This window comes from Callorhinus ursinus, unplaced genomic scaffold, assembly GCF_003265705.2.
Source record: "Callorhinus ursinus isolate GAN/ISIS: 27379988/994484 unplaced genomic scaffold, GSC_fseal_2.0 scaffold56, whole genome shotgun sequence".
NCBI classification, from domain to species: Eukaryota; Metazoa; Chordata; class Mammalia; order Carnivora; family Otariidae; genus Callorhinus; species Callorhinus ursinus.
In genome coordinates this window covers 8,712,104-8,736,644 of record NW_027397118.1, presented here as the reverse complement: position 1 = coordinate 8,736,644, position 24,541 = coordinate 8,712,104, and the positions used below count along the sequence as shown (strand labels likewise).

Below are 24,541 nucleotides of genomic sequence, written 5' to 3'. Positions count from 1 at the left end.
TGGCTCAGATGGTTGGGCGTCTGCCTTTGGCTCAGGTCATGATCCCAGAGTCCTGGGATCGAGTCCTGCATCGGGCTCCCTGCTCCTTGGGAGCCTGCTTCTCCCTCTGCCTCTCTCTCTCTCTCTCATGAATAAATAAATAAAAATCTTAAAAAAAATAGATTCCACTCGTGTCTAAACCTTCATCACCTTCCCTATACCTCTCTTCCCCCATCCCCCACCCAGTCTATCAGCTCTCAGTCTTTTGTTTTAGTCTGAGATCGATGGAGATAGGAAGGGGGTGAAGAGCAAAGAGGTAGAAGAAGTCATTAGTCTGCTGCAGTGTTATTGCTCTGTTAGCATTGCTTTTAGCTTTCTGTCACTGCCCAGCTGGCCTTCCTTTCCACCTACATCTGACCTGAGCTGGCCACAGCACACCAGCCCCCTCCTGTTACAGCATGTAAAGAAAAATCCATTAGAAATGCTCCACTTGGGGGTGCCTGGGTGGCTCAGTTGGTAAGCGACTGCCTTCGGCTTAGGTCATGATCCTGGAGTCCCAGGATCGAGTCCCGGGCTCCCTGCTCAGCAGGGAGTCTGCTTCTCCCTTGGACCCTCTTCCCTCTCCTGCTCTCTATCTCTCATTCTCTCTTTCTCAAATAAATAAATAAAATCTTTAAAAAAAAAAAAAGAAAAGAAATGCTCCACTTGGTCTGCATTATTCTCCAGAGGGCTTGGTTTACTAAAGTTTGGCATTCTTTTTTCTGTATCACTTCAGAGGGTTAAAGGGGCAGTGTGCAGTATAAGCCTGAACCAGAGGGTGGGAGAATCTGTTTGTCTGCTCCTGAGGACAGAAACCCTAAGGAGAACAGTTGAGAAGACCCAGGAAGGAGACTGAGCTGCCAGGCCCAGAAAGTGTCCTGGATCAAGTTTTTGATATCAGGAAATGAACAATTTGCGGCTGGGGTTGGGGGTGGGTGGGTATGGGTGGTATCCACCTATGTCTCCCCAGGTCATACTGGTCCTCTTTACTCTCCGGACAATTGGCCTTTGTGATTTCCTGCCTTCAAACCCACTTTCCAGATACATCTCCACAAACTCCTGCTGACTTAGAGGGATATAAAAAATCATGGGTCTGATACATAGTATATATGACTCTTGATTCAGGGCTCTAAGATGTGGCAGATAATTTTAGAAATACTTAAGACAAAATGAATTTTATTATAATAAATAAAGAAAAAGCAGGATATACATCCTATTAGGCCAAAAACAATCAGTTCCTTTTTGTTGTTGTATAGTATTACCATAGATTAAGCTTTCAGGAAAATGTGAAAATATGTACAGTTTTGTTCATCATGGCATAGACATTAAAAAGTCAATGTCCAGGGGCACCCAGGTGTCTCAGTTGGTTAAGTGTCCAACTCTTGATTTCGGCTCAGGTTATGATCTCAGGGTTGTGAGATCTCTCTCCCTCTGCTCCCACCCCCCTCCCTCCCTCCCCCTCTGAAAAAGGAAAAAAGTCAATGTCCAACATGGTCTAAGAAGTTGGGATGAGAAGGCAGGGGCTTGGCTCTGGCAACCGCGCTGCGATGTGGTTCGAGATCCTGCCCGGGATCAGCGTCATGGCCGTGTGCTTGGTCATCCCCGGCATAGCCATGGGTACACCCACAGGTTCAGTAATGGGGGCAAGGAAAAAAGGGTTGCCTATTATCCATATCAATGGAGTCTGATGCAAAGAGATAGGCGAGTCTCTGGAGTTAATTGTTACTATGTGTCAAAGGGTTTGGAGAATATCGATTAAGGAAGCATTTTCCTGATTGATGAAAAATAACTCAGTCATACTCATCTACCCCTTCTAGAAGGTTATGCAGTGTATTAATGTAGTGCATAATAAAAACAACCAAAAAGTAAAAAAAAAAAAAAAAAAGTTGGGATGAGAACATGCATCTCTCTTGTTTTGGTGCTGCGCTGCTCCGGGTTGGCTCTGTCTTCTTAGCAGCAAAGTCTCACATCTTTCTAAGTGTGCTATCACTGCGGTGAAGGATGCAGGAAAGGTACTCTTCTCTTTTTCTCCTTCAATACCATTGATCATACTACATCATCTGAGAACTGATGTTTTCCATTCACAATTACCCTTCAAATTTAGGAAGTTTAAGCAGGTAATCTGAAGTCACTAGGACTGCACAGCATCCCATGTGAACTGCAAAGATGGGTGCTGGTTAGGAAGTGGCTTTACTTTTTGCCATGAGTACCAAGAACCCCAGATTTTGGCTGGCAGCTTCAAGAGTATTATTCCAGGGGCGCCTGGGTGGCTCAGTCGTTAAACCTCTGCCTTCAGCTCAGGTCATGGTCCCAGGGTCCTGGGATCGAGCCCCACATTGGGCTCCCTGCTCCCCGGGAAGCCTGCTTCTCCCTCTCCCACTCGCCCTGCTTGTGTTCCCTCTCTTGCTGTGTATCTCTCTGTCAAATAAATAAATAAAATCTTTAAAAAAAAAGTATTATTCCAAAGGTAGCACACTTATAACAAAATGGTGTTCATTTCTTTATTACTTATCTTAAACATGTGTAGAGTGATGACTTTAAGCTGGTTTTACAGAAGGTTTGCACAAGGTCCATTTTGCTTCATAGCTTAGTTATTTTATGTTCTCTTTCTCTTTATGACACTTCAAAGAAAATCATTTAGACCAAGAGAATACTTGATATTATAAATCAGGACTTGGAAATTCAATTAGCAGCAGAGAGACTTGAATGGGGTAAACTCAGTGTCTTACCATTTGGGCTGTGGCATTTTGGAGGACCTGCATGTCAACTAGATGAGGAAGCCCCTTTTCAGGTCCAGCTAATTGTAGCCAGATGGAACTGTGAGTCCTGTGTTGCCAGAACTGCTGTTTTAAAAGAATATGGAAGTCTAGATTTTTATGTGGAAAAAAAAATTTAAATTATATGGGACTTACCAAAACAAATCTGTGTGGATATTTGGCCTATGGGTCACCAGGTTGCAACTTCTATTTTAGACTTTCTGGTTAACACTCCTTTTGTTATAAAAACAAAACCATGAGACTCTATAGGCAAGTTTCAGTAGCATATATCAAATCAATACAGACAATAGAAGAATTATTTTTAATCCAGGAAAGAGAGTAAGAAATTAAAACTTCTTCCAGGGGCGCCTGGATGGCCAAGTCAGTTAAGCGTCTGCCTTGGGTTCAGGTCCTGATCTCAGGGTCCTGGGAGTGAGCCCCTGGCTCCCTGCTCAGCTCAGCAGGGAGTCTGCTTCTCCCTCTGCCCCTCCCTCCCCCATTTGTGCTCTCTCTTGCTCAAATAAATAAATAAATAAATAATTTTTAAAAACTTCCAAATGGTGGCAATATCGACACCTTTCTTCAGAGAATAAGAATAGAGGGAAAATTTTATGTGCACATAAAAAAATGTGCACATCTTTTAGAAAAGGACATGACAAAAGCTACTTAAGATACCCTTGGAAAACCTGAATGCATTCTAGCCACTAAGTACAGAGGAAATGCATTTGAGGATATTAATGGGATTTAAAAATTGTTTTTATAGTTTCCATTTAAATAAAAAATCCACTCCAAATCTTGGCAAATTAGCAAATGTAGTATTGATTTATTATTAGTCTTTCCATCAGACCTCAGACTTACTGTTGCTTTGCATTTCTATTGTTCTTCAAGAACTGATAAATGAGGGATTACGGATTCCACTTTCTACTTTTTTCAAATTAAATAATAAATCAAGTGCCAAAGTCTAGAAGACAATGGGATCATGCATAACAAATATTAGGATTATATGGCTTCAAACCACTTGAGAACAATGATACAGTTCTTTCCATCAGAATTATAAAATATATTATGAAGGAAAAAAGTATTTGTACCTAAGCACATGATAGATGTTTCAAAGTTATTTTATGAATTATTTTAATATAACTTGGTTAAAAACGCTCACAGGAATTGAAAAATGGCTCAAAGGGCATAAATGGAAGGATCCTGATAAATGGCAAGTAATGGGAGCACCCAGTACTCATCAACACTACCATAGTGTTTGTTAAAGACCCAAATGCTGGGCACCTGGGTGGCTCAGTTGGTTAAGCAGCTGCTTTTGGCTCAGGTCATGATCCTTGGAGTCCCGGGGTCGAGTCCCGCATCGGGCTCCCTGCTCAGCAGGGAGTCTGCTTCTCCCTCTGACCCTCCCCCCTCTCATGTGCTCTCTCTCCATTCTCGCTCTCTCAAATAAATAAATAAAATTTAAAAAAAAAGAAAAAAAGACCCAAATGCTCAAGTAAGGAACAGACCATGCTGAATCTCTAATTGAGCAGAGACCCAGAAGGAAACAAATATTTGGCCACATATTTTTTCAGAGGGAGGGCGGGGTTAATAAACTGTTTGTTCTATGGGGTGCCTGGGTGGCTCAGTCATTAAGCGTCTGCCTTCGGCTCAGGTCGTGATCCCGGGGTCCTGGGATCGAGCCTCACATCGGGCTCCCCGCTCCGCAGGGAAGCCTGCTTCTCCCTCTCCAACTCTCCCTGCTTGTGTTCCCTCTCGCTATGTCTCTCTCTGTCAAATAAATAAATAAAATCTTAAAAAATAAATAAATAAATAAGCTGTTCTAGAATAGTTTTAGATTTAGAGAAAAGTTGCAAAGATAGCCCAGAGAGTTCCCATAAACCCTCCCCCAGTTTCCCTAAGATCTTACGTTGCCATGGTACATCTGTCACAGTTAAGAAACCAACTTGGTACATTACTATTAACTTAACTCCAGAATTCTGATTTCACTTATTTTTCTACTAATGTCCTTTTTCTGTTCCAAAGTAACACCCAGAATATCACATTACATTTAGTTGTCCTGTTTCCTTACTCTCTTCTGGTCTGACAGTTTCTCGATTTTTCTTGTTTTTTCCTGACTGTGACAGTTTTGAGAATTACTGACTCTGTGTTTTATAGATTGTCCCTCAATTTGGATTTGTCTAATGTTTTTCTCAGATATAGAATTATGTGTTTTTAGGAAGAACATCACAGAGGTGAAGTACCCTTTTCATCATATTCTATCAGGGTACATGCTACCAACATCACTTATCATCGGTGATGTTAAACTTGATTACCTGGTTCAGGTAGTGTTTGTCAGGTTTCTTCATTGGAAGATTACTCTCTTGTGCCCCCATGTTCTCTTCTTTGGAAGAACATCATTAAAATGCAGCCCATGGGCGCCTGGGTGGCTCAGTTGGTTAAGCGACTGCCTTCGGCTCAGGTCATGATCCTGGAGTCCTGGGATCGAGTCCCACATCGGGCTCCCTGCTCAGCGGGGAGCCTGCTTCTCCCTCTGACCCTCCCCTCCCCCCTCTCATGTACTCTCTCTCTCTCTCATTCTCGCTCTCTCAAATAAATAAATAAATCTTTAAAAAAAAAATAAAATAAAATGCAGCCCATTCTGGTGGTGGGGTGGATTTTATCCTCTACTTCCTAAGAGCGATGGTTATCAATATAAATTCTGCAGGGAAAATTTGTCTCTTCTCCTCTACTTATTTATTTTTTCAGTTGTTTATATCACTATGGACTCATATTTATTGTATATTTTGGGTTATAATTCAATATTATTCTTTTTTGTTGTTCAAATTGTTCTAGCATTGGCCATTGGGAGCTCTTCTGGGGTTGGCTTCTGTGTCACTTTGAGAAGTTCCCACTCTGTTTTTTTGAATATGTTCTGATATTACAAGATGCTCCAGACTTATCTTGTATTTTCCCTGTTCCAGACCTAGAATCAGCCAGTTCTCCTAAGAGCCCCGGTTTCTTTTATTGGAGAATGGTGTTTAGAAAACAAGATCTCAACATAGGATGTGCTCATTGCTACCGAGGCTCTTTGAGTGGGCAGAGCTAGGAAAAACATAGATGTGTACCAACCCAGGCATGTACACAAATCTGTAATTACATCTCTGTCTATCCATCTGTGAATATATTAAGCTACCCATGAGTTCATACTGGTGCTAACTGTCCTTTCTAATGTATGCCTCTATAATACCAAGTACAATAAATTTCCTGTTATCTGACATGGTCAAGGAAGGCCGTGCCCTGGTTAATCAACTCTCCTAGATAAGTGAGAGTTACCAAATGAGACTTATGTGTATTTTTGATCTTTCAAGAATTGGGCTAAAACATTAAAATGATTTCTAAGGTAATAACAAATTTTCATATTGCACTTACTGTGTGCTTGGCACTTTACATAACTCATTTTGTCTTCACAACTCTTCAAGTAGATACTGTTACTATCCCAATTCTACAGATGAAGAAACTGAAGTGCAAAGTGGTGAATTTGCCACTGGCTACACGGTAAGTGGCTGAGCAGCCATCAGAGTCCACCAAGCTATACCTCCTTAGCAAGCTTTAGTCTTTTCTTTTCTTTTCTTTTCTTTTTTTTTTAAGATTTTATTTATTTAATTGACAGAGAGAGAGGGAACACAAGCAGGGGGAGTGGGAGAGGGAGAAGCAGGCTTCCCGCCGAGCAGGGAGCCCGATGCGGGGCTTGATCCCAGGACCCTGGGATCATGACCTGAGCCGAAGGCAGTCGCTTAACCAACTGAGCCACCCAGGTGCCCCAGCTTTAGTCTTTTCTTGAGGGTTCAAGAGACAATGTAGAGTCATGATTCTGTTCATCGGTCCCAAGTGTTCTGCAGATGCATGGATATGCCACAAAACAAGGTTACGATTTACTGAAAACCAAGTAACCAAGAGTTTTGTTTCTTTGTGGTTATCTTGAGTTGCCACATTTTCTACAGTGAATATTAATTTTATATTAAGTAAAAGCTGTAAGTATCATACACATATGTAGAGTAACAGTAGCTGGCTATACCTCCTCACCAGAGATTCTCCTTTTATGTCTAATATTGGAAGGTCAGGTTTTAATTTTAATAAGGTAAGTTTTTCTTACACTTGATATATTTCCTTATTTTTTTTTTAATGAAAGAACCTTATATATCTCCCATTTCCCTTTGCCTGTTAGGAAGCTCAACGTAACAATTGCACAGGTCCATTTGGCTGACTCAAACATTTTCTTGGTCATAATTTAACTCACTTCTAAAAATATTAACTCTAATTTGGGTCTCAGAATATGAATTAATGAATGAATGTGGACTTCCCTTTTGCTGTAAACAGTAGATTAAAATATATTTTTTTTAAAGTTCAAATCCAAGGCCAAGCTCAAAATAATATCCCCAAGTGCCAACAATGAAGGAAAACTCATATCAGAGTGATGCTCATGCAAGTCAGTGCCACAATGGCCCAGGAGACAGTGGATCTGGATATGAGGCCAAACATTTTATTGCCACAGTGGGATGGGAGACAAGGCCTCCAGTCACAAGTGGTAGGGGGTTGAACCTGACCCCTGGATAAACCTGGGGTCTGGAATGGCTACACCTCTGTGATTAGGGGACCAAAAACATTGGCCACCTACCCAGGCATGGGAGTTTATCTTGTCAGGGCTCTGGGTGAAAGAAAAAAGACCAACTTGAGAAGTTCAACCCCAAATTTCAACATGTGGAACCCAAATTTACTCCTCCTCTTTGTTGTAATACAGAGTGATACATTAACATAAAAACTAATCAGAGACAGTTGAAAATTTGGGTATTACACAGAAGCAAACTCAGACCTGCTCTGGGGGGGGGGGTCATTTTCACATGTCAGAGCTCACAAGACATATGCCTGTTTGCACACACGCATGCACACACACACACACACACACCTGGAAAAGATGAGCTCACATGGGGAATTGATACACTGTTAAAGAATATCAGCAGACACAGCATCAAAAGAATGAGTGCCCCTGAGAATTTGAGATTAACTAAGCAATGTGAGAAATGACCCTGAGGAAAAATAATAGACTTGATGAAATACATAAATCTTCAGGTTGAAGAAGGACCCCGGATACTGAGCAGGATGAACAAACCTGATGTACCCTTGAGGTGTTTTTCTTTGTCAGCTCAAGTTTTCATAAATTGAGTGTTCTTAAAGTAAAAAGCCCACCATACACAGAGTGCCATCTGGAAAGATTTGGGAATGGCTTTGGGCAGCCCTGATAAAAGAAGCCACCCCTTTCTGGATGCCTGGACAAAGAAAGACTCAGACCACAGAAATCCCTATTACCTGAAAGAATCCTCCATAGAACTCTATCCCCCAGGGCTTGGCAGACCCCTGGATGTCTGCATAGGACACTGGATTAAGAGGTTGTGGATTGACATAGGAGGAAAGATGAGAACTAAAAATGAGTACTGGGCGCAGTGACATAGCTGAGCTGACCAGACAGCTGCCCACTTAGTCCTGTGCTATGTGGAGCAGTCCACTGGGTTAGCAAAGGCAGTCTCAGAAACTGAGGACAGGAAGTTGAGGATGTGTGCCTACAACACTTTCCTCAAGAGGAGAGGATTTTTGTAAGGAGAGAAGACTCAACACTACATGGGCTCTTTTGCATATAACGTGGCTGTGCCTCAGCTGGTTAATTTGGTCCCTGAGACAATATGATCTGCTACTTGTTTTCTTATTCATCCTTCAAGACATGGCTACAAAGTCTCCTCTTGGAGTAACCTCTCTGCCTGCCCCCAACCCAGGTTTGGTTGTGCCCCTTCCTCAATGTGCCTTTGGTTCATGTCCATAGAGTATCTGCCTAGTAACCCTAACAGAAAGGCGTAGTGACCTGCTGTAGGGACTTTGGCCCATGGGGCCAAATGATGGGATGTCCAGACAAACAAGTCTCCCACACTCTAGCCATTATTCACTTACTGCCATACAGGCAGGGGTTAAGTCACTTGCACTAATAGAAGTTGATACACATACAGTCGATGGCAATCAGGCAAATTGGATCAATTTATTAAGGAAAATAGCAACTCAGGGGCACCTGGGTGGCTCAGTCAGTTAAGCATCTGCCTTTGGCTCAGGTCATGATTCCAGGGGATCGAGCCCAACATCAGGCTCTCTGCTCAGCAGGAAGCCTACTTCTCTCTCTCCCTCTGTGTGCCCTCCCCCTGCTTGTGCTCTCTCTCTCTGTCAAAAATAAAAAAATAATAAAATCTTAAAAAAAAAAGAAAAGAAAAAAAATCACAATTCAGTGGGAAGAAATCAAACAGGTTTCTTAACATGGTATAGACAAGAGTTAATCGACTAAGTTCTGCTCTTCATTAACATGTTTGGCATCATTTACACTGCTGTAATCATTTTATCTGCCTTTCCCAGCAGTTTTTTAAAAAATTTGATTCTGTGGGACATTTTTTAATATCTCCTCTGGCCAACACTGAAAAAAAGAGACAAGGCAGGAGAGCCAGCAATCTATTTTTAATGTTTATGTACAGCTATATTATTATTATTTTTAACAGAAGATTTAAACATTTATTTTAGCTATTAAGTTAGTTATTGTTCCTAAAGGCTTTCTGTGGATGTTGGTGGAACACAAGAGGGTTATACTCTTTGAATAGAGATAAATACAGTCTGTATAAAATAAACCACTACTTAAACAGATTTCTTGACTTATTAAAAGAGGTTCTTATCATAAGCCCAAGTTTTGAACTGGGAAAGGCATTTGTTAGAAGCATAATCTGGCATGCTCCAGTGCTGAAATCAGAAACAGGGCAAGAAATTCATAAAAAATCCATTTATAAGCTCAGCAACTCTCCTTTTCATAAGCAGCAACTTCTCTCCTGAATTGGTTCAGACTCACAGCTCTTAGTGCAGAGATGGTTCTGCTCTAGAAAGTGCCAACACGATTCCAATCTATTAATGCCGTGGAGAGCACATAACTGTATCTTAAATGCAGCTCTTGGTCTAATCTTCCTGCCAGAAAGGAGCCTACAAATCTCCAGGAGCCAAAATTGTTGCTGTAAAATTGAAGGACAACAAGGCAGTCTTTTCCTCTCAAGCCACGTGTGCTGGGCTGAGGCGTGTGTTAAGTGTCTCTCTGCAGATGAGATGACAGATGCTCAATTTCTGCTTCTAGAAGGTTATGGTATGAGAGGGGGCACAGGGCTAAAGGGGTCTACAAGTGCATGTAGTCACAGAATAAATGCTCTCTTGGGGCAGAGATTTAGTCAATAAACAAAGGACTTTTTTATTGGGATGGTAAAAGGCTTGATTTGAAATAAGACTGGCATGATCTAAAATAAACTGGTTAACTCATGTATCTAAAAGCAAGTGGTGAAATTGGACCGAGGTCACAAACTGAGGCTTTGGGGCCATTTTGTTTGGATTTGGGGAATACAGTGGCTCTTTGTAAATGGTTCTCAAACCTAGCTGATCTTCAGTCACCCAGGAAACTTTTAAAATACAAATTCTTAGGACTGTCCCTAGATTTACTGAATTAAGGGTGGGAGGATGGGACCCAGGAATTTTGAGTTTGGGACACACTGGACCTTGGAGAAAGTGTTCAAGCTTAAGACTAGGTAGATCTGGTTTTGAATCTTGCCTGTGTGACCTTGGGCACATTTTGAGTCTTCTAAAGCATCAGAATCTCTAAGAAGAACAACTTTGGGGTGAATCAATGAAATGCCAAAGATCTCAGAGAGTTGGCACAGAGGCTAGACTTTATTAGGTATTTGGTAACCATCATAGTCCATTTGGGTTGCTGTAACAAAAATACCATAGACTTAAACAACAAACATTTACTTCTCACAGTTCCAGGGGCTGGGAAGTCCAAGGTCAAGGTGTCAGCAGATTGGGTTTCTGATGGCAGTCTTCTTCCTGGTTCATCTTGCTGCAACCTCCCATTGGCCAAAGGGGCAAGGAGCTCTCTGGAGCCTCTTTTACAAGGGCACTAACCCCATTATGAGGGCTCCACCCTCATGATCTAATCACCTCCCAAAGGCCCCATTTCCTACTACGATCACTTTGGGTCTTTTTTTTTTTCCTCTTCTTTAAATTTTTTTATTGTTATGTTAATCACCATACATCACATCATTAGTTGTTGATGTAGTGTTCCATGATTCATTGTTTGTGCATAACACCCAGTGCTTCCACTTTGGATCTTAGGATCTCAGCATATGAATTTTGTGGGGACACCAACATTTAGTCTATAGCAGTAACTGTGTGCTGCCCTCTCCTTCCTAACTTTAGCACATGACAGCTTTTGGGATTTCCATGGACATGATGATACTCAATTAAAGCATAATTAGATGACAATATAGCAGGTCAAGAAGCTGGCTGAATCACAGAGAAGTGTTTGACATCCTGGTGAGTTTGATAACCTCAGGGTAAACCTGCTTGAGTATGTGGCCACCCAACCAGCCGAGCAGGCTGACATAAGCCCTGAGGCTTCCGATTCACTGAGGGACAGCTGTTGTCTTGGGTCCCCCAAGCATTTGATAATCACACTTCATGCTTATAGGCCCTCAATATCTTCAATGTTCACTTGATTCTCACCATAATTGGGGAGGGTGGCCTGCAGCTACTAACCCCCTGACAGCACCTTGCTGACCTAAGATCTTCTTCAGAGTGCAGAAACTGAGGGAACTCAGGGGTGTCTGTAGCCATAGAATAAACATGGCTTCCTGGATCATCAATTTTATTCAAATCCTAGAGAAAGCAGCACTGTTTTTACACTAATAATAGCTGGTGTTTATTGAGTATTTGCTTTGTGCCAGGCACTTTTATCCTAATAATCTTAGGAGGAAACCCTGTGAGGTAGGTACTGTTAACCATTCTTATTTTAAAGATGAGGAAAAACTGAGAAACAGAGGTTAAATAACCAGACAAAGAAGTATTGAAGGGGAGTGAGGAATATGAAGAGAAAGGGCATTCCTAGCAAAGGGCAAAAGCCCTGGGGCAAAAAGAAACACAGTGCATCTGAGGAAAAGAAAGGCCAGAATAGCTGATATGCAGAGAACAGGCAAACAAGAGTCACCAGATTACGCAGGGCCTCACAGACCACAGTGATTTTGTCTGTTAAAATAACAGACCCTAGTGCATCACCCAGCTTCAACAATTAGCCATTTACATGTTTCAAGCAGAAAAGTGACATGATTAGCTAGCTTTATGTTCAAACCAACCAACCAACCAACCAATCAACCAACCTACCCACTCTGGCTACTGTGGAGAAGGAATTGGAGGGAGCAAAGTGTACATGGAGAGACTGGTTGGCAGGCCACTGCAGTGGTCCATGCAACAGGGAGTGTTGTGGCAAGGTGAGGGTAAACACAGGGTAGCAGACAGACTCTGGAGAAATGGGAATGAGGGGCTTATGTGTTGGCTTCCGCCAGAAGCAAACTCTGATACAGGAATTTGAGTTCAAGTAGAGTTTTTGGGGGTCAGGAAATACTGACAGAGAAGTGGGGAAGAGAGGTAGGAAGGAAGGAGGGCAACCAGCCGGTGCCCTCTCAACCCAGTGCAACATGAAAATGTGAGGCCTGTTGCTCATAAATTATTAAGAATTTTTAAAAAACAATGGCAGCAGAGTATTCAGCCAAGTACAGGTGCCCTAGGCAGCCGTACATGTTGCATGCCCATGAAACCCTTCCTGCCTCTGGGATTAATCCTGCAGGAAACTGGTGAAATGGTATAAAACATACACCTCTGAGAGATGAGAGAGCCATCGGTCATTGCTTGAAGGCTGTTCCTGTAGAGGTCTAACTTCCTGGCACTTGCACTTCCAGTCTGCCTTGCCTAGGAAAAATGGCTTTCCCTGGCTTCTTCATGTAGATCCTGGCGGGTGGAAGATGAGTGCCATTGCCACTGACCAGAGGTGGTCAGTCCAGAGGGACATGGGCTGGACACCAACAGCATCTGCTTGTGGGGGCCCAGGTTGAGGGGGTGTGTCTAAGGAGACATGAAATGACTTCTAGGTTTCCAGATTATGCACTGGAAGGTCTGAGAGTCCTTCACTGAGATAGGGAGCACCAGAAGGGGAGCAGATAGGGGCAGGTCAGGGAAGCAACTGAATTTGGTTTGAATGTGGTGAGCTTGACTCATTCCCATGGAGCTGTTAAGAAGGCAGTTGGAGTTTTGGCTGTTAGGCTCAGAAGCAATGTTGGCTATGGGTGTGGACAAAAGTGCCTGGGGAGGGTATGCAGGGAGCTGAGGAGATGCCTGGTATCTGCAGTCCACAGGCTGAGGTCAGGCCACAGGCCAGCACTGGGGGCACTTAACTAACTAAATCTGCTCCCTAGCCCCTGTTCCTCAGGCCCCAGCCTCCGGGCCAGGGCAGCCAGGTGAACACCTGCAGTGATGACTTTCCAGGTCTCTGCCCCCTTTCCAGGGGGCAGCTGGGGCCAACGCCCTCCCCAGGCTCCTGTAAGTGGCTTCTTGTCCCAGCCATGGTAGAAGCAGAGAGCAGATCCTCTAAAACCTTCAACGTCACTCCCCCGTGCACACTCCCCAAGCCAGGCCAGGGGTGGCCAGAGAGGGAGAAGGAAGTTCTAGAATCACCTGTACAAACACCGAAGTCGTTCTCCATCCTTATCTCCAGTTTCTGTTTCATAGGTTTTCTCTGTGCAGATTAAACCCTAAGTTTACCAGTGGATATTAAAACAATGAATTTTTCTCCCCAAATGGTGACATTGCAATGGTTGGAGTTTTACAGAATCTAATTACCAGGAGCAGTTATAACGATTCAAAACTTGGTGTGTGGGCGTCCCTATGACATAGGCATTCTTGCATATTTCAATGTCTATTTAAAGAAAGTGTGCCCAGGCTCCATTTGTGTCAAGAGAGGCTCCTGGAAGCCACTTTATTTCTCACCTTTAAAGTCAATCTGAGTTTCTAAATAAAGAGGAGGATAAATGAGTCGGACCTGCCAGGCCCAGGCAGCCCCTGGGCTCCTGGGCCCAGTAATTGCTTCCTTATTGTTCCTTCTCATTAAAACAAAGGTCAAATCACATGGCACCCAGTGTTCTCCCTTCTAGGGAGAGAAATCTCCCCAGGGGGCCAGGAGGTGATGAGGTACCCAGGAGCCCACGGGGAGGGGGGTGGGTGGTGAGTTTAGGAACAGGCTTGGGCCTCAATCTTGCATGCTTTTCTGGTCTTCCTGGTTTCAGAGTCTTTCTACTTTTCTTGTGCTTCAAAGACTGTACATACATGAAACCGCCTCCCACGGTTTAGTGTGGGCCAGTTGAAGTGATTCGAAACAGAGCCAGAGTGCGCATCTGTGTTAGAACATTTAGATGAAAAGTGGCAAAAATGCAGATGAATGTATTCTATTTGTTATTGTGGAAAATTAAAATCTAGCCTGTTCATTAATTTTTTACTTTTTAATCCAACTATTTAGGCATAAACACAGCCCAAGAGACTCTTATTTATTATCTTTTCATGCCTATTTTATTCAGGGGTGATATTCAAATCTTGAGCACCACGTCCGGCATGAACACCAGCCCCACATAGCTAGTATGTGGTATTGGTGTGCGCTGGCCCAATAGTAATCCCACTGTCCTGTTCACTCGGGAAGTGAAGGGAGGAAGAGGGGACATCGAGGCAGGACGTTAGGTGGCATTTCCATTTGTCCTGGTATCTTGCTGTAAACCACAGGTGACATGATGCTGGGGGAAAGCATTAGGTTCCCCTGGCATCCTCTGGGAACTCGATTCCTGGGGGCTGGTGTCTGCCTGGCTGCCTGTTCCCGGGGCAGACCTGCTGCCTCTCCCTGTACTCCTGATACCAGAGCAGGAGAACACAGATACCAAGGACTTGGAATCCGAAGATGGATAATCTGTGATATCAAAAATGACACTCTAAATTGGTTCCAAACACAAGGATGTTTCATAATGGTGCTGGCACTGATTGTCTCCTGCGGCTTCACACTTCAAATGCCTTTCAGCCAAATAGAGAGGCCTAATGGTCATCAAACTCTTGTCCAGTCTAATTACCATAAATCATTATAAGTGGGATCTAATATTGCTAGAAACATAGACACACGGCCATGGTCCTGGGGAAATGGGGCCAAGAGATTGTTTCGCTGAGGGAACGTGATATCACAACGTGTTCATGGGACCAGCCTGAGCCCTTGCTCAGGAAGTGAAGGAAATCTCCCTAAAATGTTTTGTGGTTGTTACAGGTGCCCTCGAATGTGGGAAAGAACTGGAATGCAGTACCATTCCAGGAGAAAAGTCAGTGGTGGTAAGCTCTCAGCAGGCAGTGTACCCACAGGAATCTTAAAGGTGAGAGCTACCATTTCTCCAGTGCAGGCTTTGTTGCCAGGCTTCATTCGAGGGACTTGACATCAATTCACTACCTTATAAGGTAGGCGTGTTAGTATTCCCTTTTTACTAGTGAGGAAATAGCAGGCAAGTGGCACAGGTGGGCACCACTGGGTCACGACTTTCTTTAATCAATCTCACACAGATATTGACGCTTTCTAAGTGCCTTTGGGGGTAACACAGAAGGAGACCTAGCTTCAGCCCTTAAGGGTCTGCTGCTATGTTCTGCAGACACAAATTTGAAGACAATGAAAGGGACGTCCCTTGCGGTTGGAGGGGCCCCAAGGAAGACTGGTGCTTGGGGATATTTGACCAGAGGCTTTTTTTTTTTTTTAAGATTTTTATCTATTTGAGAGAGAGTGAGTGAGCAGGAGGCAGAGGAAGAGAGAATCTGAAGCAGACTCCTCGCTGAGCATGGAGCCCACCTGGGGCTTGATCTCACAACCAGAAGATCATGACCTGAGCCAAAACCAAGAGTCCGACGCTTGACCGACTAAGCCACCCAGGCGCCCCTATTTGACCAGAGCCTTGAGAACAGGTAAGGTTCTCCTTGTGTTCAACCCCTCATATCCCCATGGTGAGAATGGAAACTCCAGGTAAAAATGTGAAGTTTGCATCACTATTCTCTGGCTGCAAAAGGATTTCGACCAGCCCCTCTGCCTGTCCCAGCTTCTCTGCCTTGCCCAGATGGGCTCCTTAGAGTCTTTGCTAGAGGGTCAGGAGGGCTACCAGACTTAGCAAATAAAAATATAGGGCATCAGTTACGTTCAAATTTCAGATAAACAGCAAACACTTTTCTAGTTTAATTAGGTCCCATGCAATATTTGGGACATACTTATACTGAAAGAATTTTTCATTTGTTGTTTATCTGACATTCAAATTGAACTAGGCTGTCCAGTGTTTTCATCTGGCAACCTAATATCCAGCCTCTGGGAGATCACCTTCAGCACCCCAGGCCCTGTGGCCCAGGCCATGAACCCAGACCCTCCCAGCGACCTCTTCTCTGGTCTTTCTGAAATTCATTCATCCATTTTTTAGAAATGGCCCGAGCACTCACCGTGGAGAGAGCCCCATACCAGACAGTATGGGGGTGAGATGAGCTGGGAGGGTCAGCCCGGGAGAACCCCCTCCAGTGCCGTGGGAGAGGGAACATATCCATCTGCAGCATCGTAACAAGGGGGAAGTACCAAGTACACACACTTGATGTGAGCTGGGTGGACGCTTCTGGGAGGATGTGGTCTTGGAGGGGACTTTGAGCACCTGGAGGTCCGGGAGGGTGAGGGCTGTGTCCTCTGGACCACATTCCAGGGCACAGTCTCTGCCAGAAGCCTTTTGTGAATAGAAATAAACACAGCTGGTCCCCAGCTGTGGCCACCAGAGGGCGGGCTGGCTTATGAAATGATTTTCCTCCCTCCACCAAGGGGAAGAAAACCGACTGAGCTTCGCTGGGCAGAGTTTCCCTTTTTCTCTGCTTTGAAACTATGTCAAAGAGAGAAAGCCAAGAGCACATCCCCTCCTCCCTGACAGTGAGGGTCTTCCTGAAAGCCCCACGGGAGCAAGGACAGCACTTTCTAAGGTCAGAGGAGAATCCCCAGCAACTAGTGCAAGGCCTGCCTCTCTGAGGGTGCTCAAGAAATGTGAGAAGAGAGGGAGGAGGAAAGAGGAGGTAGAGAAGAAAGAAGGGAGGAAGAAGGGAAGGAAGAAAGGAAGGAAGGAAGGAAGGAAGGGAGGAAGGAGGGAGGGGGAAGACTTCTTTGTTGGGCCAAGGGCAGGACTGCAGGTGATCTAAGTGTATCCAGCCCAGGGCTTGACACACAAAAGACTCTTGATGAAATACTGTTTGAAAAAGAGAATGAATGGCCCCTAGGAAGGGAAGCACTTAGCAGCATTTCTTTCCCAACATTCAGCGTTTTTTGTTTTTTGTTTTTTTAAGATTTTATGTATTTATTTGACAGAGAGAGACAGTGAGAGCAGGAATACAAGCAGGGGGAGTGGGAGAGGGAGAAGCAGGCCTCCTGCTGAGCAGGGAGCCCGATGTGGGGCTCGATCCCAGGACCCTGGGATCATGACCTGAGCCGAAGGCAGATGCTTAACAACTGAGCCACCTAGGCATTCCTAAATATTCAGGATATTGAGGTTTGGTCAGCAGTGAAACCTGGGAAGGAGAAGTGGGAGGGGACAAGAAGGAAGAAAGCAGATGGTGGAAGTAAGGGAGAATGGTGCTGTGTGACTTTGGAGAGACTGTGTAACTTTTTTTAGGCCTCAGTTTCCATATCTGTATAATGGATGTACTTCCCACCTTGTCATGATGCTGCAGATGGATGTGTCCCCCTCTCTCCCACTGAACAAGAGGAGGGTCTCCAGGGCTGACCCTGCCAGCTCATCTCACCCCCAAATAATCTGGCATGGGGCTCTCTCCAGAGTGGGTGCTCAGGCCATTTCTGAAGACTTTCAGGGAGACCAGAGAAGGGGTCGCTGGGAGGGTCTGAGGGCAGGGCTTGGACCAAAGGAGGTCTCCCGGAAGCTGGGTATTAGGCTGTCCAATGAAACACATGATAGCTTCATTCAATTTGAATTTCAGTGGCCAAGTGAGAAAATAGATGTGATCATGGGCCAGTGCTTTGCAAACTGTGAAGTGTGTACAAAAATGAGCTGATGTCAGTGTCATTGTAACTCTCTTCCCCCTAAGAAATCAGGAGACAGAGTATGTGTTGAATAAAAGAAGAGGAAGGAAGAAAGGAAACAAGGAAGGAAGGAAGGAAAGAAGGAAGGAAGGAAGGAAGGGAAGAGACGAGAAGACAAGAGAGGACACTGGGTGTCATCAGCATTCCCTCTTCCCTCCTCTTCCCTTGTTAAACATTCTAGAGACCCTACCTAGGGCCTTCATTTTCTTATTTTCAGGAGGGAATTTCATTAATTATTCAACAAGCATTTCCTGAGCCCAAGGTCTCTGCCATCCCGGGAGGAACATTCTAGTAGGGCCAAAGCATGTACACCACAAGATTCCCTCAAGGGTCTCTATAGGGCTTCAGAGTTTATAAAGCATTTTTATAGGAACTTTCTTATTTGCCCCTTAGGCAACCTAGGGCAGGTGCAGAGACAGGTTAATTTTTCTCTGATTTAGAGACAGGAAGCAAGGTCAGAGATCCCATGTGCTGCCCAGGGTGACTCAATATTGAGTCCATCAGTTTGGCCTCTTTTTCAAACAATGCTTCAAATGTAGTGATTTGAAAAATATACAGGAGAAAGTGATCGTGTTTGTGGAATAAATGAAAGAACAGTAGAAAAACTGGAAACAAGCTGATGCTTGATGGGGTAAAGAAGCTCACCACCTCTGGACCACAAAAGGCTTTGTTCCCACTGTTCTCAGGGCTTTGTTGGGTTTTGAGATCATCATGGTGGCTTCCATAATTTGGGGCCCTCAGTGTGCTGGGAGCTTTGCCAAACCTTAACCCTCACAACAGCGCTAGAGGTAAGTCTCTATCTCTCCTCAGGGAGATGGACTGATCCTTCAAGATCTCGCAGCTGGGGGAGTGGTGAGGGTAGCTCTGAACCCTGGTCCCTCTGACTCAGGAAACTGCCTTCTCTTGGTCATGATGGTGAGCAGTGCCTAGCTCCTGTACATATTCATGGACCTTTGTAGAAAGGCTGATGGTCCTTACCCCACCTAGTCATATTATGCCAACTTGGTGAGTGAGCGAATAAAAGAAGGAAGTTACAGAACACTGCAGACTGGTGTGTTGAAAAACAAAATCTCATATGGGCTTCTATTTCTAGGTAAAAAATAACTGAGAGGATACTAACTGAACTATTTTCAGTGGTCACCCCTGCAGCCAGTGGACTTGGAGTGGGGCAGGATAAGGGAGAATGTCTGACATTATTCTACGATCTTGGCTACTTGGGTTTCTTATACTTTAAAGACTTTAGAAATGCATTGTTTGTATTTTGAAAGTTTATAAACAACCTAAATGCCTCTCACCAACCCTACAGGTCCTCCCAGTGCATCTGGCCAGGCTGCTCTCCCAGTTCAACCGAGGGTGGGATCAAAGGTTGAGGTACATCCAAGAACAGGAATCAGTCCAGATTCGAGTTAAGGGAAAGACAGTTGTGTGGCCGAGGGAGTGCCCATGCAGTGGCTGCTGGGACTAGACCTGAGAGTCTTTGTGAGTGTGTGCACACACATGTACACAAACACAAACATATTACATACATGCACCCCCCACCACACACACACACACACACCCTAATCTGACCTCTGCTCCATAATCCAGAGGCTTCTCTGTGTCTGAAGACTTTGCCTCCTCCTGGAAGCCCGCTCCAAGCTGGGGATGCACATGTGTTCTCTGCCGCAGGCCCCGTCCCTGAGGACCCTCACAGCTAAGCTCTCCGCTGACAGCAATGTGATAGGAAAGGGGACCAAGGATCGGCTGGTGTCCTGGAAGATCAAGGCCTTGGGGAGCCAGCAATGACCCCAGGTTGGCTCCCCTCCACAGGCCTTCCCTTCTCTGGAGTACCTAGGGAATGTGAGCTCCATCTACATAGGATCCCAGTTTGTTGGGAAGCACATGGATATACATCCACACACGTGGAGAGAAAACCCTGGGGGGTGTTGCCCAAATGTTCACTGTGGTTATCTCTGGGTGGGGGATTGTGGATGAGCCTCGCTTGTTTCTTTCCTCACATTTGTGGCTCATATTTGTTTAATTTGTTGGCTAATTGAATTTAAATGAAAAAAAAGTTTGCTCACAGCCCCAGAGATAAAATCATCAAGAGAGGAAGAAAGAAAGAAGGAGAGATACAGAGAAAGCAAGAAGAAACAATGAAGAGGGATAAAATAAAACGAGAGAGGGTACAGGGGAGTAGACAATAAGATTGGGGAGGCAAAGAGTAAAGGAGAGGGTCTCTCAAATTTCTGCACATCTCCTGAGCAAGACACTGACTTCTTTTGTTCTAGACCATCTTTCGTAGGATGTTTGTACAGGTATACCTTGTTTTTTGTGCTTCACTTTATTGCACTTTGCAGATACTGTGTTTTTTACAAATTGAAAATTTGTGGCAACCCTTCTTCGAGCAAGTCTATTGGTGCCATTCGCCCAGCAACATTTGCTCACTTCATGTTTCTGTGTCACATTTTGGTAGTTCTTGCAATATTTCAAATCTTTTCATTATTATTATATTTATTACATGATCTGTGATCAGTGATTGTTGATGTTACTATTATAACTGTTTTGGGGCACCACCAAACGCATCCCTGTAAGACAGCGAACTTCATCGATAAATGTGTGTGTTCTGACTTTCCACTGACCAGCCACCCCCCATCTCTCTCCCACTCCTTGGGCCTCCCTATTCCCTGAGACACAATAATATTGAAATTGGCCAATTAATAACCTACAATGGCCTCTTAGTGTTCAAGTTTGGTTGTGATTTGCATTTCCCTGATGATGAGTGATGTTGAGCATCTTTTCATGTGTCTATTAGCCATCTGTGTGTCTTCTTTGGAAAAATGTCTATTCAGTTCTCTGCCCATTTTTTAATTGAATTTTTTTTTATATTGAGTTGTATGAGTTCTTTATATATTTTAGATATTAACCCCTTATTGGATATATCATTTACAAATATCTCCTTGTATTTAGTAGGTTGCCTTTTCATTTTGTTGATGGTTTCCTTTGCTGTGCAAAAGCTTTTAGTTTGATGAAGTCCCATTGCTTCTGTTGTCTAAAGATCAGTGTGAAAGATCTTACTGCCTATGTTTTCTTCCAGAAGTTCTATAGCTTCAGGTCTCACAATTAGGTCTTTAATCCACTTGGAGTTTATTTTTGTGTATGGTGTAAGAAACTGGTCTAGTTTCACGGGCGCCTGGGTGGCTCAGTCATTGGGCGTCTGCCTTCGGCTCAGGTCATGATCCCAGGGTCCTGGGATTGAGCCCCACATTGGGCTTCCTGCTTGGCGGGAAGCCTGCTTCTCCCTCTCCCACTCCCCCTGCTTGTGTTCCCTTTCTCGCTGTGTCTCTCTCTGTCAAATAAATAAATAAAATCTTAAAAAAAAAAAAAGAAACTGGTCTACTTTCATTCTTCTACATGTAGCTGTCCAGTTTTCCCAGCACAATTTATTGAAGAGACTGTCTTTTCCCCATTGTATATTCTTGACTCCTTTGTCAGAGATTAACTGACCATATAAGTGTGGGTACACTTCTGGACTCTATTCTGTTCCATTGACTGTTTTTGTGCCAGTACCATACTGTTTTGGTCACTATTGCTTTGTATTATGATTTGGAATCTGGGAGTGTGATACCTCCAGCTGTGTTCTTCTTTCTCAAGATTTCTTTGGCTATTTGGGGCCCTTTGTAGATCCATATAAACTTAGGATTATTTGTTTTATTTCTGTGAAAAATGCCATTGGCAGTTTGTGGGGATTGGATTGAATTTGTAGCTTGCTTTGGTTAGTACAGACATTTTAACAATGTTAATTCTTCCAGTCCATGAGCATAGTATATCTTTCCTTTATTTGTGTTGTCTTCAATTTTTTTCATTAATGTTTTAAAGTTTTCAGGATACAGGTCTTTCACCTCCTTGGTTAAATTTATTCCTAGGCGTTTTATCCTTTTTGATGCAACTGGAAATGAGATGGTTTTCTTTCTTTATTTATTTGACAGAGAGACAGAGCACAGGTAGGCAGAGGGGCAGGCAGAGGGAAAAGGAGAAGCAGGCTTTCTGCTGAGCAGGGGGCCCGATGCGGGGCTCGATCCCAGGATCCTGGGATCATGACCTGAGCTGAAGGCAGTCGCTTAACCGACTGAGCCACCCAGGAGCCCCGAGGTGGTTTTCTTAATTTCCCTTTCTGATAGTTGGTTATTAGTGTATAGAAACCAACAGATTTTTACATATTGATTTTATATCCTACAACTTTACTGAATTCATTTATTAGTTCTAGCGGTTTTGGGTGGAGTCTTTAGGGTTTTTGCTATATAATATCATGTCATCAATAAATAGTGTCAGTTTTACTTATTCCTTTCCAGTTTGGATGTCTTTTATTTCTTTATTCTTGCCTAATTGCTGTGTCTAGGACTTCTAATACTACATTGAAAAAAAAAAGTGGCAAGAGTGGATATTCTTATCTTGTTCTTGATCTTAGAGGAAAAGCTTTCAGCTTTTCACCACTGAGTATGTAGTTGGCTGTGGGAGGAGATTCTTTTATAAAATGGTTTGGAGGTGGAAGGTAATATCCTGTTTTGGAAGGTGACAATGAAGCAAAGAAATCATCCATTGCTCTATATAAGAAATACCAGGAGATTTTGGGTGGAAGTGGATAGTGTAGAGAAGAGTGAAGAAGAGTAGTGTATAATGGGCACTATGGGACAAAATGGCAGGAGGCTGATTTCTTAGTAATAATCAGTAACTCTTAGACACACTTACTCTGTACTGGTAACTGTCTTAAATTCTTTCACAGTGCACACACACACCTTACAAAATCATTTAATCCATATATGGTTATTTGTGATGGGCAGTGTAAACCTCCTTTCCCCCCACCTCTACTTCAGTAAAGATTGTCTGGTGGGAGTGTTTGGGGAGGGGCTGAGTTGCATGTCGGGCTCAGCACTCAGCAGAGATACAAGAACAGACCGAGGAGTGAGGCAGGAGTCTCACTCAAACTGCAGACACTGGCAAGGGCAGGAGGTGGCCCTGAGGGCAACCATCCCCAAGGAGTCACAGATTGTGGGGGCAAATATCAGATTTCTCATTGACGAGATCTAAGGCCCCCCCAAACTTTATTTTTATTTTTATTTTTTAACATATAATGTATTATTTGTTTCAGAGGTACACAATGTGTAAGGTACACAGGGACAAGGAAGCCACTCCAGTTGGCATCTGGAGTGTAAGGTACACAGGGACAAGGAAGCCACTCCAGTTGGCATCTGAACAAAATAAATTATTTGTTTCAGAGGTACACAATTGTGTAAGACTGTGATTCAAGAGTCTTACACAATTCACAGTGCTCACCATAGCACATACCCTCCCCAATGTCTATCACCCAGCCACCTCATCCCTCCCACTCCCCCCTCCACTCCAGCAACCCTCAGCCACAAACTTAATTTAAATTGGCTTCAACTGGCATCTGGGTTATAGGAAGGCTCTGTGATCCCTATTTCACAGAATAAATTAACCCAGAGAGATTAAGAAACTTGTCCACGGTCACACATTGAGGACCATGGGATTTGAACTACCTGGCCTAAAAAACACCTGGAGAAGATTTGTGCCCTAAGAATACAGTTCCTGTCACCTGGGTCCCCAGGCTGTTCCAAAGCTGGAAAAGTTCTTTTAGCCCTTTCTCTTCATCTATAAGCTGCCTGGATCTTTCAGATAAATACCTTCTTTGGCCTGGAAAGCCAAAGGTGTTTCTTAGCTTGCCATGAAGAACTACAACTAACAGATGGATTTGAGGCCTGCCTTGGCATGCAGACCCAGCCCCTGCCCTGGAGGAGCTCACAGGCAGGAGGGGAAGAAGCGGCTGTCCTCAGGAGGAAGCTGATGAGAGGGTGTGGGCATGTGAGCTCCAGCACCCAAAGCCTGATCCAAACTTCCCCAATGACTGTCATGCTCCAGGAGCTGGGGCAGGAGCAGTGGAGGATGGGGGAGGAGGAAAGTGTCCCTCATTTGCAATGATGGGACTGGGATCTATAAATAGTCATCAGAATTAGAGCAGAGAGAGAAGTCATTTGCGGGCTCACATTAATTCAATAGTGACCTTTTTCTTCCTGATGAGACAAGCTATTTGGTTCTCTCCAAACTGAAAAAGACAAAAACTACCTTGTGTCACCAAAAAGTCTATTCTGCCCCCTTGATGCCTCTCAGGATGGGGAGTCACATCTTATGAGGGCCTTGTCCTGGGGGCGTGTGCAGGCAGATGGCTGAGGGATGTGGAGGAGCAAGGATGAACACACCGGGGCTCCTTCCCTCCTTCTCCTTCCAACAAGGCACCAGAAAAAACTAATCAGTATCAGCAGCCAGAGGGGAGAAATTCATTAGCAGATCTGGTTTTGCATAATTTAGTAGTTGGCATTAGCAAATTAAGTCTGCTTGGCTTTCCCCATTGTAATGGTCATTAGAGAAAACGTGAAGAAAACACAGGCTCATAATCCCAGCAGTTTTCTAGAGATGATAATTAATAACAGCAATAATAAACTGCTAATAAGACTTTGCAATTTTCCCTTCCACTCATGTTGTCCTGCTCCTTCCTCACCAACTGTAGCAGAGGAAAGCAAGTCCGGATTATTGTCCTGTTTGGTGGACAGTGCAGCTGAGGCCTGGGAGGTGTGGGTAGCTAGGGAGGGCCTCCCTGCCTGCTTCAGGCATGTCTGTGTGCAGGAAGTCAGGGCTAGGGCGTGGCCTTAGGAGAACCAAGCTC

The 24,541-nt window shown here is 44.1% G+C and overlaps 1 pseudogene; it reads left to right on the top strand.

Annotated features, from left to right (window-relative positions):
- Positions 1-1,565: 1,565 nt before the first annotated feature.
- Positions 1,566-1,895, top strand: LOC112809103 (NADH dehydrogenase [ubiquinone] 1 alpha subcomplex subunit 1 pseudogene; annotated as a pseudogene).
- The last annotated feature ends 22,646 nt before the right edge of the window (positions 1,896-24,541 follow it).